We start from the raw sequence: 16,994 nt of genomic DNA on the forward strand, positions 1-16,994 counted from the left end.
CCTTATTATTCCTTATCTCCACCCAAACTGTTTCATTATCCTGATCCTTTGACCCAATATCATTTCTCTGTATTGCAGTGATTCCTTCCTTTATTAACATAGCCACCCCACCTCCCCTTCCTTCCTGCCTGTCCTTCCTGATTGTTAAATAACCTGGTATGTTTAATTCCCAGTCATGGTCACCCTGCAGCCATGTTTCTGTAATGGCCACAAGATCATACCCATATGTAGCTATTTGTGCTGTCAACGCGTCCATTTTGTTACAAATGCTACGTGCATTCAGATAAAGAACTTTCAAATATGTTTTGTGACACTTAGTTCCTGCTTTTTCCCCTTTTACTACTTTACCTTTTACTTCATACCTTCTACCCCTTCCTGACACGTTCTGTTTTTTAATTCCCCCACTGCTACCTAAGTCTATGACCTTCTCCGTTGTCATTTTTATTATTTGCTCTCTAGAAACCTCCCCCCCACTAATTAGTTTAAAGCCCTCTCTACAGCCCTAGTTATATGATTCGCCAGGATTCTAGTCCCAGCACTGGCCAAGTGGAGTCCGTCCCAACGGAACAGTTCCCTCCTGTCCCAGCACTGGTGCCAGTGTCCCAAGAAGCAAAACCCATTTCTCCCACACCAGTCTTGGAGCCACGCATTAAACTCTCTAATTTTATTTATCCTAGCCAAATTCGCTCGTGGCTTATTACCCTTGAGGTTCTGTTTTTTAATTTGACCCCTAGCTGCTCAAACTCCTTTAACAGAACCTTCTTCCTTGTCTTATCTACGTCGTTGGTACCAACATGGACCACGACAACTGGATCCTCCCCCTCCTACTCCAAGTTTCTCTCCAGCCCAGAAGAGACGTCCTTAACCCTGGCACCGGGCAGGCAACACAGCCTTCGGGACTCCCGCTCTCGACTGCAGAGAACCCTATCTATCCCCCTAATGATACTATTGTAGGAATTGTCGTATTCCTAACAAATAACGGAGCTTGACTCGGAAGAACAACAAACAGGACTTTAATGTTGGATTAGATGAAATACAGCAAACAACGGAGGTCGATGCAGGAGAGCCGTGGAACAGGTCTTTCCCCAGCGGGGACGCCATGAGGACTGAGTAGGCAGTCCCGTGGATTGCGTCGTGACGTCATCGCGTTTTCCCGCGCTTGGGGAGATCACGTGATGTGCGACGTGACATCATCGCGTTTGCCCGCGCTTGGGGCGATCACGTGATGTGCGGCGTGACGTCATCGCGTTTGCCCGCGCTTGGGGCGGTCACGTGATGTGCGACGTGACATCATCACGTTTGCCCGCGCTTAGGGCAGTCACGTGATGTGCAACGTGACGTCATCGCGTTTGCCCGCGCTTAGGGCGGTCACGTGATGTGCGACGTGACGTCATCACGTATGATCGCGTTCTTAAAGGGGCAACGCCCCGTACATGCAAACTCTATATTTCTTAAAGGGGCAACGTCCCAGACATGCAAACTCTATATTTCTTAAAGGGGCAACGCCCCGTACATGCAAACTCTATACAAACACAGTTAAAGGGAATTATATACAATAAGTAAGAGACACTCGGTGGTACCGCTACATACGCCCCCCCAGAATTCGCTTTAACGGACAAAGTCAAATGGTGAGGTGGTCTGACAAGCCTGTCCAAACGACTCCTGTAGTCTCGAAGCGGAGGCTGCCGGGCAGCTGACGGTCTAAATGTGCTGGTCGTGAGTGGATCCTTACGCGTGTCGTGGTGAATAAAACGTATTCAAACTCGTGAAGGATCGTAGAAACGTGTGACCTCTGCAGCCCGTGGTTCGAAGCGGGCGCTGGTGCGAAAAATCTGGCCGTTTTTTAATGACTGGCAGACTGGGTAGATGCGGACCATTGCCCTGTCGGTGTTGTTAGGAAGTCCCCATTTGAACGAAATATCGGTGGGAACGCCAAAACGGGCGATCCAGGAGGAAATTAACGTGGGTCTTGCCGGTCGGGTAACTCGCCGAGCAGGCGAGCGAACTCATCGAAAGTCGAAAATGCACTGGAGACGGTGCGCGACGTAGTGTTACAATGGTAACACTGAAGCGAGTTAACAGTTGCTGCGTTGATCAGTGATCAGGTATAGTCAGCAATAGTCCCGCGTGGCCGATCGCGGCCGTGGGATGCCCGTAGACCCGTACCTCGTTGGTCGCTGCGGCGGTTGTTATTTTGTTCTTGGGGGAAACTGCCGGGAGGGTGGCAACGCTTCGCTTTCGCGCAGAACTGCGCGCGGTAGATTACACAACCCAGCAGGCTGACGAGCTGGGGCGGCGTCTGCGGGGGATGAGTCTTTGTGTTTCGCGAGGGATGGGTCCTCATGGTTTGCGAGGGAAAAGTCCTCATGGTTCGCGAAGGATGGGTCCTCGTGGGTCGCGAGGAGTGCGTCCTTGTGATTCGTGAGGAGCGAGTCCTCGTAGGTTGCAAGGGGCGAGTCCTCGTGGGTTGCGAGGCGTGGTTTGCGAGGACTGAGTCCTCGTGGCATCTCCGCGGGGGCGTGCTCCGATCTCGTGGGCCCGAAAACCTGCAGGACCCGCGCCTTGAGGGGTTTCATACTTGCTGTTCCGTTGGGAGATGTCGAGAAGGCAGACGACCCGAGAGGCGGCAGAGCTGTCGAATACAGAGACCGTAAACAGGTACGTGGTCTGCGCCGCATCGATGTTGCACTGGGCGAACGGGGCTTCTACCAGAATAAAGCACGAGGGTGGTTGCTGCTCCCTGTATTGCGGTAGCATCGGCGAAACGGCTGTTGCTTCCATGGCGTGCTTCTTTTGTGAAAAAACGTTCACAAAAATCGGGGTCCGACTGCGTTTCGTTCGTGAAAAACAGTCACGAAAAACGGGATCACCTCCAGGCTGCGCTTCCTTTGCGAATACGTTCGCAAAGACGGGGTCACCAATGTAGGAATTGGTGTTCGTCGGTTGTTGTTCGTCGGTTGTTGTTCGTCGTGCCATTCTTCTGTGAAAACGTTCACAGAGACGGGGTCACCAATGTAGGAATTGTCGTATTCCTAACAAATAACGGAGCTTGACTCGGAAGAACAACAAACAGGACTTTAATGTTGGATTAGATGAAATACAGCAAACAACGGAGATCAATGCAGGAGAGCCATGGAACAGGTCTTTCCCCAGCGGGGACGCCACGAGGACTGAGTAGGCAGTCCCGTGGATTGCGTCGTGATGTCATCGCGTTTTCCCGCGCTTGGGGAGATCACGTGATGTGCGACGTGACGTCATCGCGTTTGCCCGTGCTTGGGGCGGTCACATGATGTGCGACGTGACGTCATCGCGTTTGCCCACGCTTAGGGCGGTCACGTGACGTGCGACGTGACGTCATCGCGTTTGGTCACGTTCTTAAAGGGGCAACGCCCCGTACATGCAAACTCTATATTTCTTAAAGGGGCAACGCCCCGTACATGCAAACTCTATACAAACATAGTTAAAGGGAATTATGTACAATAAGTAAGAGACACTCGGTGGTACCGCTACACTATCCCCTACCACTACAACATTTCTATTTACTCCCCCCTCTTGAATGGCCCCCCATTCCACGGTGCTGTGGCCAGGTTGCTCATCCTCCCTGCAGTCCCTGCTCCTGTCCTCACAGGGAGTAAGAGCCTCGAACCTGTTTGACAAGAGCAAGGGCTGCGGCTCCTTCAACACTACCTCCTGGATCCCCGTACCTGCCTCACTCATAGTCACACCATCCTGTCCCTGACCACGGACTACATCTGAATTAATTAATTTCATAGGTGTGACTACCTCCTGAAACATGGAGTCCAGGTACTTCTCCCCCTCCCTGATGTGTCGCAGTGTCTGAAGCTCGGTCTCAAGCACATCAACACGGTGCCGGAGTTCCTCGAGCAGCAAACACTTACTGCAAATGTAATCACCGTGAGCATCAATGGTGTCCACCGGCTCCCACATATTGCAGCAGTAACACATCACCTGCTCACCCATTCTACATAATTAATTAAATTTCTTATTATTAGTTATGAAGACCCTCTGCCCCGATATAGATGATAATATCACACCACTGTTTAATAGGACTTACCAACTTATAAAGGTATAAAAGAGAAGAGGACCTACCAACCAGCTGATCACCTACCTCCCTTTTGAATGCTGTCTGTGGGGCCTGTTAGGTTGAGTCGCCTCACTGCTTCGCTTCCGCAGTGCTGGCTAAGCCTGAGAGTGGGAAACAAAACAGGGCAAAAACACCCCCTCACCTCCCACTTGCCCGAACTCTCTCACTTACCAAACTCTCGTTTACACTCAACGCCGACCTCACTCGCGCTGCCGCACTCGGCCTGCCCCTTTCTACTTCCGGTTTAAACTCCCCAACAATTTAATTTACTTCAATAAATTAAACTTACTTCAAAAAATTAAATTTTCCCTTCACTTAAATTCTCTAAGTAAACTTAAACCCCTGTAAATAGTGTGTCAGTATTTACAGGGGGTCCCCGGGAGTGTGTCAGTATTTACAGGGAGTCACCGGGAGTGTGTCAGTATTTACAGGGAGTCCCCGGGAGTGTGTTGGTATTTACAGGGGGTCCCCTAGAGTGTGTCAGTATTTACAGGGGGTCCCCGGGAGTGTGTCAGTATTTACAGGGGGTCCCCGGGAGTGTGTCAGTATTTACAGGGAGTCCCCGGGAGAGTGTCAGTATTTACAGGGGGTCCCCGGGAGTGTGTCAGTATTTACAGGGGGTCCCCAGGAGTGTGTCAGTATTTACAGGGGGTCCCCGGGAGAGTGTCAGTATTTACAGGGGGTCCCGGGGAGTGTATTGGTATTTACAGGGAGCCCCCGGGAGTGTGTCACTATTTACAGGGGGTTCCCGGGAGTGTGTCAGTATTTACAGGGAGTCCCCGGGAGTGTGTCACTATTTATAGGGGGTTCCCGGGAGTGTGTCAGTATTTACAGGGGGTCCCCGGGAGTGTGTCAGTGTTTACAGGGGGTTCCCGGGAGTGTGTCAGTATTTACAGGGGGTTCCCGGGAGTGTGGCAGTATTTACAGGGGGTCCCCGGGAGTGTGTCAGTATTTACAGGGAGTCCCCGGGAGTGTGTCACTATTTACAGGGGGTTCCCGGGAGTGTGTCAGTATTTACAGGGGGTCCCCGGGAGTGTGTCATTATTTACAGGGGGTCCCCGGGAGTGTGTCACAATTTACAGGGTGTCCCCGGGAGTGTGTCAGTATTTACAGGGGGTCCCCGGGAGTGTGTCAGTATTTACAGGGGGTCCCAAGGAGTGTGTCACTATTTACAGGGTGTCCCCGGGAGTGTGTCAGTATTTACAGGGGATCCCCAGGAGTGTGTCAGTATTTACAGGGAGTCCCCGGGAGTGTGTCAGTATTTACAGGGGGTCCCCGGGAGTGTGTCAGTATTTACAGGGAGTCCCCGGGAGTGTGTCAGTATTTACAGGGGATCCCCAGGAGTGTGTCAGTATTTACAGGGAGTCCCCGGGAGTGTGTCAGTATTTACAGGGAGTCCCTGGGAGTGTGTCAGTATTTACAGGGAGTCCCCGGGAGTGTGTCAGTATTTACAGGGAGTCCCCGGGAGTGTGTCAGTATTTACAGGGTGTCCCCGGGAGTGTGTCAGTATTTACAGGGAGTCCCCGGGAGTGTGTCAGTATTTACAGGGGGTCCCCGGGAGTGTGTCAGTATTTACAGGGAGTCCCAGGGAGTGTGTCAGTATTTACAGGGAGTCCCCGGGAGTGTGTCAGTATTTACAGGGGATCCCCGGGAGTGTGTCAATATTTACAGAGGGTCCCCGGGAGTGTGTCAGTATTAACAGGGGGTCCCCGGGAGTGTGTCAGTATTTACAGGGGGTCCCCGGGAGTGTGTCAATATTTACAGAGGGTCCCCGGGAGTGTGTCAGTATTAACAGGGGGTCGCCGGGAGTGTGTCAGTATTTACAGGGTGTCCCCGGGAGTGTGTCAGTATTTACAGGGGGTCCCCGGGAGTGTGTCAGTATTTACAGGGGTTCCCCGGGAGTGTGTCAGTATTTACAGGGGGTCCCCGGGAGTGTGTCAGTATTAACAGGGGGGTCGCCGGGAGTGTGTCAGTATTTACAGGGAGTCCCTGGGAGTGTGTCAGTATTTACAGGGGTTCCCCGGGAGTGTGTCAGTATTTACAGGGTGTCCCCGGGAGTGTGTCAGTATTTACAGGGGGTCCCCGGGAGTGTGTCAGTATTTACAGGGGTTCCCCGGGAGTGTGTCAGTATTTACAGGGGGATTCCCCAGGAGTGTGTCAATACTTGACCATTCAGCTGACCCCACCGACCCCTGACCCCTGAACCCCCTCCCCCTGTGAGCTGCAGGTTGGAGTGGCGCGCGTGCGCAGAAACCCTCTCGTATGTGTGGCAGACCTCACTGCGTCTGCGCAGTGGCAAAACCCAAATTACTCCCCTCCCCCGACCCCCCAGTCCACCCAAAGCGGGCGCATCTTCTTACGTGCAATGGCCGGCGCCTGTAGAATCGAGCTGCGGGGCTTTCGGGCCTCGAATAACCGCTGGGAATCGGAAAAAAGACGAAAACGGTCGCTGCGCATGCGCCGGCGGCGCGGCGCCGACCGGGAGTTGTAGTTCGCTGGCACTTCCGGTGCCAGGTTAGCGGACGGAGGCGGGCGGCGTTGCGGACTACAACTTCCGGCGGCCGTGCCCACTGTTTAGTTTTTTTTTTGCATTTGCAGGCTTGGGGAGGTAAATGCAGCAAAACAGGGCGGCCGCAATGCAAAGTGGCCGACCTGCCGGCACTTGTGCAATCGATGCATTCGCAGATTTGAACCTTGCAATCGGGCAAAAACCAATTTGCAATTTTTTTTTCATGATCTAAATCGTCCCTCCCCTCCCCCCCGGCCCCATCTTGCATTAGGTTGCAACGTTCCCCAAAAAGGAGCCGCGTCACCTTCCTGCAAAGCCCAGCCCCAGCAGGAAGCCGGATGCAAAAAAAAGTTGATAATATTTCCTTTTTCTTTGCTTTAAATGCACAAGGTCAGCCATTGCATTGCATTGTTCCCCTCCAGCCCCTTGCACTTTTTGCATTTGCATTGCACGCTTTTTTTTTGTGCTGGTTGAAATATTTGCACGCTTATCGCCAGGAACTACAGTGCGCGGCGCAGGCACATGCTCTTGCTCCGTCCTTGACTCTTGCTGCAAACGCTGGTGGCTGCAAAATACGTGCAAAAAACCTGGCACTGCATTCCCCACCGTCCCTGAACCGGAGCTGCCAATTGCAGTCATTGCATTTGCAAGCTGTGATTGCAAATTTTTAATTCCAGATGTTTAAGTGGCACTTAACACGTTCAAATCCATTCTGCAATTGCATGACAATTTCAAATTTGCTCAAAATCACATTTCAAAGACTTGCATTGATATAACAACAACCTGGGATTTATTTATTCACTGCCATTATAGAGAAAGACTTGCATTCATATAGCGCCTTTCACCACCACCGGATGTCTCAAAGCGCCACACAGGCAATAAAGTACTTTTTCTGAGGTGTGGTCACTGTTGTAATGTAGGAAACGTGGCGGCCAATTTGCACACAGCAAGCTCCCACAAACAGCAATGTCATGATGAAACATAGAAACATAGAAGATAGGAGCAGGAGTCGGCCATGCGGCCCCTCGAGCCTGCTCCGCCATTCAATGAGATCATGGCTGATCATCCAAATTCAGTACCCTGTCCCTGCCTTCTCCCCATATCCCTTGATCCCTTTAGCCTTAAGAAATATATCCAACTCCTTCTTGAATATATTTAATGAATTGGCCTCTACTGCCTTCTGTGGTAGAGAATTCCACAAGTTCACCACTCTCTGGGTGAAGAAATTCCTCCTCATCTCTGTCCTAAATGGCTTACCCCTTATCCTTAGACTGTGACCCCTGGTTCTGGACTCCCCTGCCATCAGGAACATTCTTCCTGCATCTAGTCTGTCCAGTCCTGTTAGAATTTTATAAGTTTCAATGAGATCCCCTCTCATTCTTCTAAACTCCAGCGACTATAAGCCCAATCGACCCAATCTCTCCTCATACGTCATACCTGCCATCCCAGGTATCAGTCTGGTGAATCTTCGCTGCACTCTCTCCATGGCAAGAACATCCTTCCGCAGATAAGGCGACCAAAACTGCACACAATACTCAAGGTGTGGTCTCACCAAGGCCCTGTACAACTGCAGCAAGACATCCTTGTTCCTGTACTCGAACCCTCTCGCTACGAAGGCCAACATGCCATTTGCCTTCTTAACCGCCTGCTGCACCTGCATGCTTACCTTCAGCGACTGGTGCACAAGGACACCCAGGTCTCGTTGCACTTCCCCTTCTCCCAATCTATTGCCGTTCAGATAATAATCTGCCTTTCTGTTTTTGACACCAAAGTGGATAACTTCGCATTTATCCACATTATACTGCATCTGCCATGCATCTGCCCAATCACCCAACCTGTCCAAATCATACTGGAGTTTCTCGGCATCCTCCTCACAGCACACACGCCCACCCAGCTTTGTGTCGTCTGCAAACTTGGAGATATTACATCTAGTTCCCTCGTCTAGATCATTAATATATATTGTGAATAGCTGGGGTCCTAGCACCGATTGTTATATGACAACAACTTGGATTTATTTATTTACTGCAATTATATAGAAAGACTTGCATTCATATAGCGCCTTTCACCACCACCGGATGTCTCAAAGCGCTACACAGGCAATGAAGTTCTTTTTTGGAAGTGCGGTCACTGTTGTAATGTAGGAAACGCAGTGGCCAATTTGTGCACAGCAAGCTCCCACAAACAGCAATGTGATAATGACCCAGATCATCTGTTTTAGTGATGTTGGTTGAGGGATAAATTCTTCGATATAGTGTCATGGGATCTTTTAAGTCCACCTGAGAGAGCAGAGGGGGCCTCGGTTTTACTGTCTCATCCGATGGACGGCAGCTCCGACTGTGCGGCGCTCCCTCAGTACTGCCCCTCCGACAGTGCGGCGCTCCCTCAGTACTGCCCCTCCGACAGTGCGGCGCTCCCTCAGTACTGTCCCTCCGACAGTGCGGCGCTCCCTCAGTACTGCCCCTCCGACAGTGCGGCGCTCCCTCAGTACTGCCCCTCCGACTGTGCAGCGCTCCCTCAGTACTGCCCCTCTGACAGTGCGGCGCTCCCTCAGTACCGCCCCTCCGACAGTGCGGCGCTCCCTCAGTACTGCCCCTCCGACAGTGCGGCGCTCCCTCAGTACTGCCCCTCCGACATTGCGGCGCTCCCTCAGTACCGCCGCTCCGACAGTGCGGCGCACCCTCAGTACGCCCCCTCCGACAGTGCGGCGCTCCCTCAGTACTGCCCCTCCGACAGTGCGGCGCTCCCTCAGTACTGCCCCTCCGACAGTGCGGCGCTCCCTCAGTACGCCCCCTCCGACAGTGCGGCGCTCCCTCAGTACTGCCCCTCCGACTGTGCGGCGCTCCCTCAGTACCGCCCCTCCGACAGTGCGGCTCTCCCTCATTACCGCCCCTCCGACAGTGCGGCGCTCCCTCAGTACCGCCCCTCCGACAGTGCGGCGCGCCCTCAGTACCGCCCCTCCGACAGTGCGGCGCTCCCTCAGTACCGCCCCTCCGACAGTGCGGCGCTCCCTCAGTACCGCCCCTCCGACAGTGCGGCGCTCCCTCAGTACCGCCCCTCCGACAGTGCGGCGCTCCCTCAGTACCGCCCCTCCGACAGTGCGGCGCTCCCTCAGTACCGCCCCTCCGACAGTGCGGCGCTCCCTCAGTACCGCCCCTCCGACAGTGCGGCGCTCCCTCAGTACCGCCCCTCCGACAGTACGGCGCTCCCTCAGTACCGCCTCTCCGACAGTGCGGCGCTCCCTCAGTACCGCCCCTCCGACAGTGCGGCGCTCCCTCAGTACCACCCCTCCGACAGTGCGGCGCTCCCTCAGTACCGCCCCTCCGACAGTGCGGCGCTCCCTCAGTACTGCCCCTCCGACAGTGCGGCGCTCCCTCAGTACCACCCCTCCGACAGTGCGGCGCTCCCTCAGTACCGCCCCTCCGACAGTGCGGAGCTCCCTCAGTACTGCCCCTCCGACAGTGCGGAGCTCCCTCAGTACTGCCCCTCCGACAGTGTGGAGCTCCCTCAGTACTGCCCCTCCCACAGTGCGGCGCTCCCTCAGCACTGCCCCTCCGACAGTGCTGAGCTCCCTCAGTACTGCACTGGGAGTGTCGGCCTGGTTTATGTGTTGAAGTCTCTGAAGTGGGACTCGAACTCACAACGTTCTGACTCAGGGGCGAGAGTTCTGCCCACTGAGCCAAGTATTAAATTGATTAATTGGAATTTTAAAAATATATTAAAATCCATTTTAAACTGGATTTCGTCTTTCAATTTCCTGAACTGTGTTTAATCGATATAATTGGCTTTTCAATTAACCTGGTGAGTGAGATTTTAAATTCATTTTCAAATTTACTAAACTCTATTTAAATGATATAAATTACATTTTAAATTAAGCGGTAAATAAATTTTAAAACAAAATGCATTTTAATAATTTAATAAAGCATTTAAAAACATTTTTTAATTTAATACATTTAAAATGCATTTTAATGCATTTAAGAATGCAGTTTAATAGGCTTAAAATGAAGTGTGTTTTAAACTAAATGATTTGTTGAAATGTGTTTTATTTTAAATTGCAGTCCTGGCCTCATCTACACTTGTCGCATATCCTGTACAATATTGTCCTAGTCTCCTGTTGCCTGGAGTTTAGAAGAATGAGAGGTGATCTCTATGAAACGTATCAAATTTTTACAGGGATTGACAGGGTAGATGCTGAGAGGCTGTTTCCCCCTGGCGGGGGAGTCTAGAACCAGGGGTCACAGTCTCAGAATAAGGGCTCGGCCATTGAGGACTGAGATGAGGAGGAATTTCTTCACTCGGAGGGCGGTGAATCTTTGGAATTCTCTGCCCCAGGGGGCTGTGGAGGCTCAGTCGTTGAGTATATTCAAGAGAGAGATCGATAGATCGTTGGATATTAAGGGAATCAAGGGATATGGGGATCGGGGGGAAAGTGGAGATGAAGTCGATGATCAGCCATGATCTTATTGAATGGCGGAGCAGGCTCGAGGGGCCGTATGGCCGACTCTATGTTCTTCTGTTCCTGTCCCATCTCCTGCACACAGCTGTCCCCCCCCCCCTCCCCCCGCCATATGATGTCTGTACCCACCTCCTACAATAAACTGTGCACTCTTGCTGCTAGGGGCTGGCGGCAATCCCGCAGTCAGTGCCATGTTGCATTGTGTGTGCAAACCTGCAGTGAGTGCAATCCTACAGTATGTGCAATCCTGCAGTCAGTGCAATCTTGCATTGTGTGTGGAATCCTACAGTCAGTGCAATGTTGCATTGTGTGTGCAATCCTACAGTGTGTGCAATCCTGCAGTCAGTGCCATGTTGGCAGTGTGTGTGCAATCCTGCAGTCAGTGCCATGTTGGCAGTGTGTGTGCAATCCTGCAGTCAGTGCCATGTTGGCAGTGTGTGTGCAATCCTGCAGTCAGTGCCATGTTGGCAGTGTGTGTGCAATCCTGCAGTCAGTGCCATGTTGGCAGTGTGTGTGCAATCCTGCAGTCAGTGCCATGTTGGCAGTGTGTGTGCAATCCTACAGTCAGTGCCATGTTGGCAGTGTGTGTGCAATCCTGCAGTCAGTGCCATGTTGGCAGTGTGTGTGCAATCCTGCAGTCAGTGCCATGTTGGCAGTGTGTGTGCAATCCTGCAGTGAGTGCCATGTTGGCAGTGTGTGTGCAATCATACAGTCAGTGCCATGTTGGCAGTGTGTGTGCAATCCTGCAGTCAGTGCCATGTTGGCAGTGTGTGTGCAATCCTGCAGTCAGTGCCATGTTGGCAGTGTGTGTGCAATCCTACAGTCAGTGCCATGTTGGCAGTGTGTGTGCAATCCTGCAGTCAGTGCCATGTTGGCAGTGTGTGTGCAATCCTGCAGTCAGTGCCATGTTGGCAGTGTGTGTGCAATCCTACAGTCAGTGCCACGTTGGCAGTGTGTGTGCAATCCTGCAGTCAGTGCCACGTTGGCAGTGTGTGTGCAATCCTGCAGTCAGTGCCATGTTGGCAGTGTGTGTGCAATCCTACAGTCAGTGCCACGTTGGCAGTGTGTGTGCAATCCTACAGTCAGTGCCATGTTGGCAGTGTGTGTGTGAGAGAGTGTGCAATCCTGCATTGAATGCAATCCTGCAGTGAGTGCCATGTTGCAGTGTGTGCAATCCTGCAGTGAGTGCCATGTTGCAGTGTGTGCAATCCTGCAGTGAGTGCCATGTTGGCAGTGAGTGTGAGAGAGTGTGCAATCCTGCAGTGTGTACAATCCTGCAGTCAGTGCCATGTTGGCAGTGTATGTGTGAGAGAGTGTGCAATGCTGCAGTGTGTACAATCCTGCATTGAGTGCAATCCTACAATGTGTGCAATCCTGCAGTGTGTGCAATCCTGCAGTCAGTGCCATGTTGGCAATGTGTGTGTGAGAGAGAGTGTGCAATCCTGCAGTGTGCAATCCTACATTGAGTGCAATCCTGCAGTGTGTACAATCCTGCATTGAGTGCAATCCTACATTGTGTACAATCCTACATTGAGTGCAATCCTGCAGTGAGTACAATCCTGCATTGAGTGCAATCCTGCAGTGAGTACAATCCTACAGAGTGTGCAATCTTGCAGTCAGTGCCATGTTGCAGTGTGTGTACAATGCTGCAGTGTCTACAATCCTGCATTGAGTGCAATCCGGCAGTGTGTACAATCCGGCATTGAGTGCAATCCGGCAGTGTGTACAATCCTGCATTGAGTGCAATCCTGCAGCGAGTGCAATCCTGCATTGAGTGTGTTGTGGTGAAAATAAATTCACATCTAAACCGTGTAAAAGTAAAAAGATGCAGTTTATTATCAGAGCTCTGGGAGAAGAGTCTCAGACCCCGCGGTCTGTGTGAGCACCTTCTCGTTCTGTCTTGGTTGGTACAGTTTTTTATTCTATTTTCATCCAATCACATTGTATTACAATAATCACCTGATCACATATGGATTCTTTTCAGTATTAATAAAGGTTAGTTACATCTTACTATGCCTTTGGTCACAGGTCAAATTCCCATGACCCCTATATTCTGCAGTGTCTACAATTTTTAGCTAAAGCAGCATATTCCTCATAGCTTACACAAAACGCACATATTCTGTCTGGTCCCACAACTGCGTCTTATCTTGGTTTTTCGAAGCTTCTCACATTGTTCTTTGTTTAGTTTCGCCTCTTTACGTAAGTCAATTTTTATTGTGATATTTCTTATCTTATTCACTTTCACATCACCCCACTCCTTTGTTCTGAGTTTAATTTTGCTGGCATCACTTAATTAGTGGTCACCTCGGCTGTCCGAATTCTGAGAGGGTTCAATTTAACCCCTTCAATATAGTAGCTAATTAATCCTCCCCTGCAATGATTCTGGCAGTTAGGCCCTCGTGACCCTTCTTGGTCTGCAATACTGGGCTGCAGGTCATAGGTTATCAACAACTCGTTTGTAACTGAGCCCATTCTTTCTGTTCTGTTCCTTATCTCTGCCACCTGTGTTATGACGTCTGGTTCTACAGGCTGCCAGACCATCGTTGCTAGGCTGAGGTTTCTTTAATAATCTACGCAAGCCATTTTGTTTCTTTATGTTACTAGTTTAAGTTTATTAAATCTTTCTCACAGTTCAGCATTAGCTGTGTGTAGCTTGGTGGCTATGCCTTATCTTATTCTTGTAAGGCTCCATTGTATAAAGTCCTTGAGCTAGGCAGACATTTTATCGTCACCTGGCTTCTCCTCAACTCTTAGTGATTTCGCACATAACCCCTTTCTCTTTCCTTTGGCTAAAGTAATTTGTTTGCTCTGCATTTTAAACACTGAGAGGGTTTGCTTTTAACCCTTTCAAGTGCAATCCTACATTGAGTACAACCCTGCATTGAGTGCAATCCTGCATTGAGTGCAATCCTGCAGTGAGTACAATCCTGCAGTGAGTGCAATCCTGCATTGAGTACAATTCTACATTGAGTGCAATCCTACATTGAGTGCAATCCTGCAGTGAGTACAATCCTGCATTGAGTGCAATCCTGCATTGAGTACAATCCTGCAGTGAATGCAATCCTGCAGTGAATGCAATCCTGCATTGAGTACAATTCTACATTGAGTGCAATCCTGCATTGAGTACAATCCTGCAGTGAATGCAATCCTGCATTGAGTGCAATCCTGCAGTGAGTACAATCCTACATTGAGTACAATCCTACATTGTGTACAATCCTGCATTGAGTACAATCCTACATTGAGTGCAATCCTACATTGAGTACAATCCTGCATTGAGTGCAATCCTGCATTGAGTACAATTCTACATTGAGTGCAATCCTGCAGTGAGTGCAATCCTGCATTGAGTACAATCCTACATTGAGTACAATTCTACATTGAGTGCAATCCTGCAGTGAGTGTAATCCTACATTGAGTACAATCCTACATTGAGTACAATCCTACATTGAGTGCAATTCTGCATTGAGTGCAATCCTACATTGAGTGCAATCCTGCAGTGTGTGCAATCCTGCAGTGTGTACAATCCTACATTGAGTGCAATTCTGCAGTGTGTGCAATCCTGCAGTGTGTACAATCCTACATTGAGTACAATCCTACATTGAGTGCAATCCTGCACTGAGTGCAATCCTGCAGTCTGTGCCATGTTGCAGTGTGCAATCTTGAAGTGTGTACAATCCTGCAGTGTGTACAATCCTACATTGAGTGCCATCCTGCATTGTGTACAATCCTGCATTGAGTGCACTCCTGCATTGTGTACAATCCTGCATTGAGTGCAATCCTGCATTGTGTGCAATCCTACATTGAGTGCAATCCTGCATTGTGTACAATTCTACATTGAGTGCAATCCTACAGTGAGTACAATCCTACATTGAGTGCAATCCTAGTGAGTACAATCCTACATTGAGTGCAATCCTGCATTGTGTACAATCCTACATTGAGTGCAATCCTGCACTGTGTACAATCCTACATTGAGTACAATCCTACATTGTGTACAATCCTACATTGAGTGCAATCCCGCATTGAGTACAATCCTGCATTGAGTACAATCCTGCATTGAGTGCAATCCCGCATTGAGTACAATCCCGCATTGAGTACAATTCTGCATTGAGTGCAATCCTGCAGTCTGTGCAATCCTGCAGTGTGTACAATCCTACATTGAGTGCAATTCTACAGTGTGTACAATCCTACATTGAGTACAATCCTACATTGAGTCCAATCCTGCACTGAGTGCAATCCTGCAGTCTGTGCCATGTTGCAGTGTGCAATCTTGCAGTGTGTACAATCCTGCAGTGTGTACAATCCTACATTGAGTGCAATCCTGCATTGAGTACAATTCTACATTGAGTGCAATCCTGCAGTGACTGCAATCCTGCAGTGAGTGCAATCCTGCATTGTGTACAATCCTACATTGAGTGCAATCCTGCATTGAGTGCAATCCTACATTGAGTGCAATCCTGCATTGTGTACAATCCTGCATTGTGTGCAATCCTGCAGTGTGTACAATCCTACATTGAGTACAATCCTACATTGAGTGCAATCCTGCATTGTGTGCAATCCTGCAGTGTGTACAATCCTACATTGTGTACAATCCTACTTTGTGTACAATCCTGCAGTGTGTACAATCCTACTTTGTGTACAATCCTACTTTGTGTACAATCCTACTTTGTGTACAATCCTGCAGTGTGTACAATCCTACATTGTGTGCAATCCTGCAGTGTGTACAGTTCTACATTGAGTGCACTCCTACATTGTGTACAATCCTGCATTGACTGCAATCCTGCAGTGAGTGCAATCCTACATTGAGTACAATCCTACATTGACTGCAATCCTGCAGTGAGTGCAATCCTACATTGAGTACAATCCTACATTGTGTACAATCCTGCATTGAGTACAATCCTGCATTGTGTACAATCCTACACTGAGTGCAATCCTACATTGTGTACAATCCTGCATTGACTGCAATCCTGCAGTGTGTACAATCCTACATTGAGTACAATCCTACATTGTGTACAATCCTGCATTGAGTACAATCCTGCATTGTGTACAGTTCTACATTGAGTGCAATCCTACATTGTGTACAATCCTACATTGAGTGCAATCCTGCAGTGAGTACAATCCTGCAGTGTGTACAATCCTGCAGTGTGTACAATCCTACATTGAGTACAATCCTACATTGTGTACAATCCTACATTGAGTACAATCCTACATTGTGTACAATCCTACATTGAGTACAATCCTGCAGTGAGTACAATCCTACATTGTGTACAATCCTACATTGTGTGCAATCCTGCATTGTGTACAATCCTACATTGTGTACAATCCTACATTGAGTACAATCCTGCAGTGAGTACAATCCTGCAGTGTGTACAATCCTGCATTGTGTGCAATCCTACATTGAGTACAATCCTACATTGAGTGCAATCCTACATTGTGTACAATCCTACATTGTGTACAATCCTGCAGTGAGTACAATCCTACACTGAGTACAATCCTGCAGTGAGTACAATCCTACATTGAGTACAATCCTGCATTGTGTGCAATCCTACATTGAGTACAATCCTACATTGAGTACAATCCTACATTGAGTACAATCCTACATTGAGTGCAATCCTGCATTGTGTACAATCCTGCATTGTGTACAATCCTAGTGTGTACAATCCTACACTGAGTACAATCCTGCAGTGTGTACAATCCATTGAGTACAATCCTACATTGAGTGCAATCCTGCATTGTGTACAATCCTACAGTGTGTACAATCCTACACTGAGTGCAATCCTGCAGTGAGTACAATCCTACATTGAGTACAATCCTGCAGTGTGTGCAATCCTGCAGTGTGTACAATCCTACATTGAGTACAATCCTGCAGTGTGTACAATCCTACATTGTGTACAATCCTGCATTGTTTACAATCCTGCAGTGTGTACAATCCT

General features: G+C 49.6%; 1 long non-coding RNA gene across 1 annotated transcript; it reads right to left on the reverse strand.

Moving 5' to 3' along the window:
* Positions 1-997: 997 nt before the first annotated feature.
* Positions 998-5,347, reverse strand: LOC147110098 (uncharacterized). The gene is made up of 2 exons (XR_015080388.1): positions 4,130-5,347; positions 998-3,048 (listed from the first exon to the last, which is right to left on the reverse strand). It is a non-coding gene; the product is annotated as an uncharacterized LOC147110098 (long non-coding RNA).
* Between the last annotated feature and the right edge of the window lie 11,647 nt (positions 5,348-16,994).

The sequence above is a fragment of the Somniosus microcephalus genome, chromosome 12 (assembly GCF_052327205.1).
Source record: "Somniosus microcephalus isolate GS21.2 chromosome 12, FLI_Smic_1.0, whole genome shotgun sequence".
NCBI lineage: Eukaryota > Metazoa > Chordata > Chondrichthyes > Squaliformes > Somniosidae > Somniosus > Somniosus microcephalus.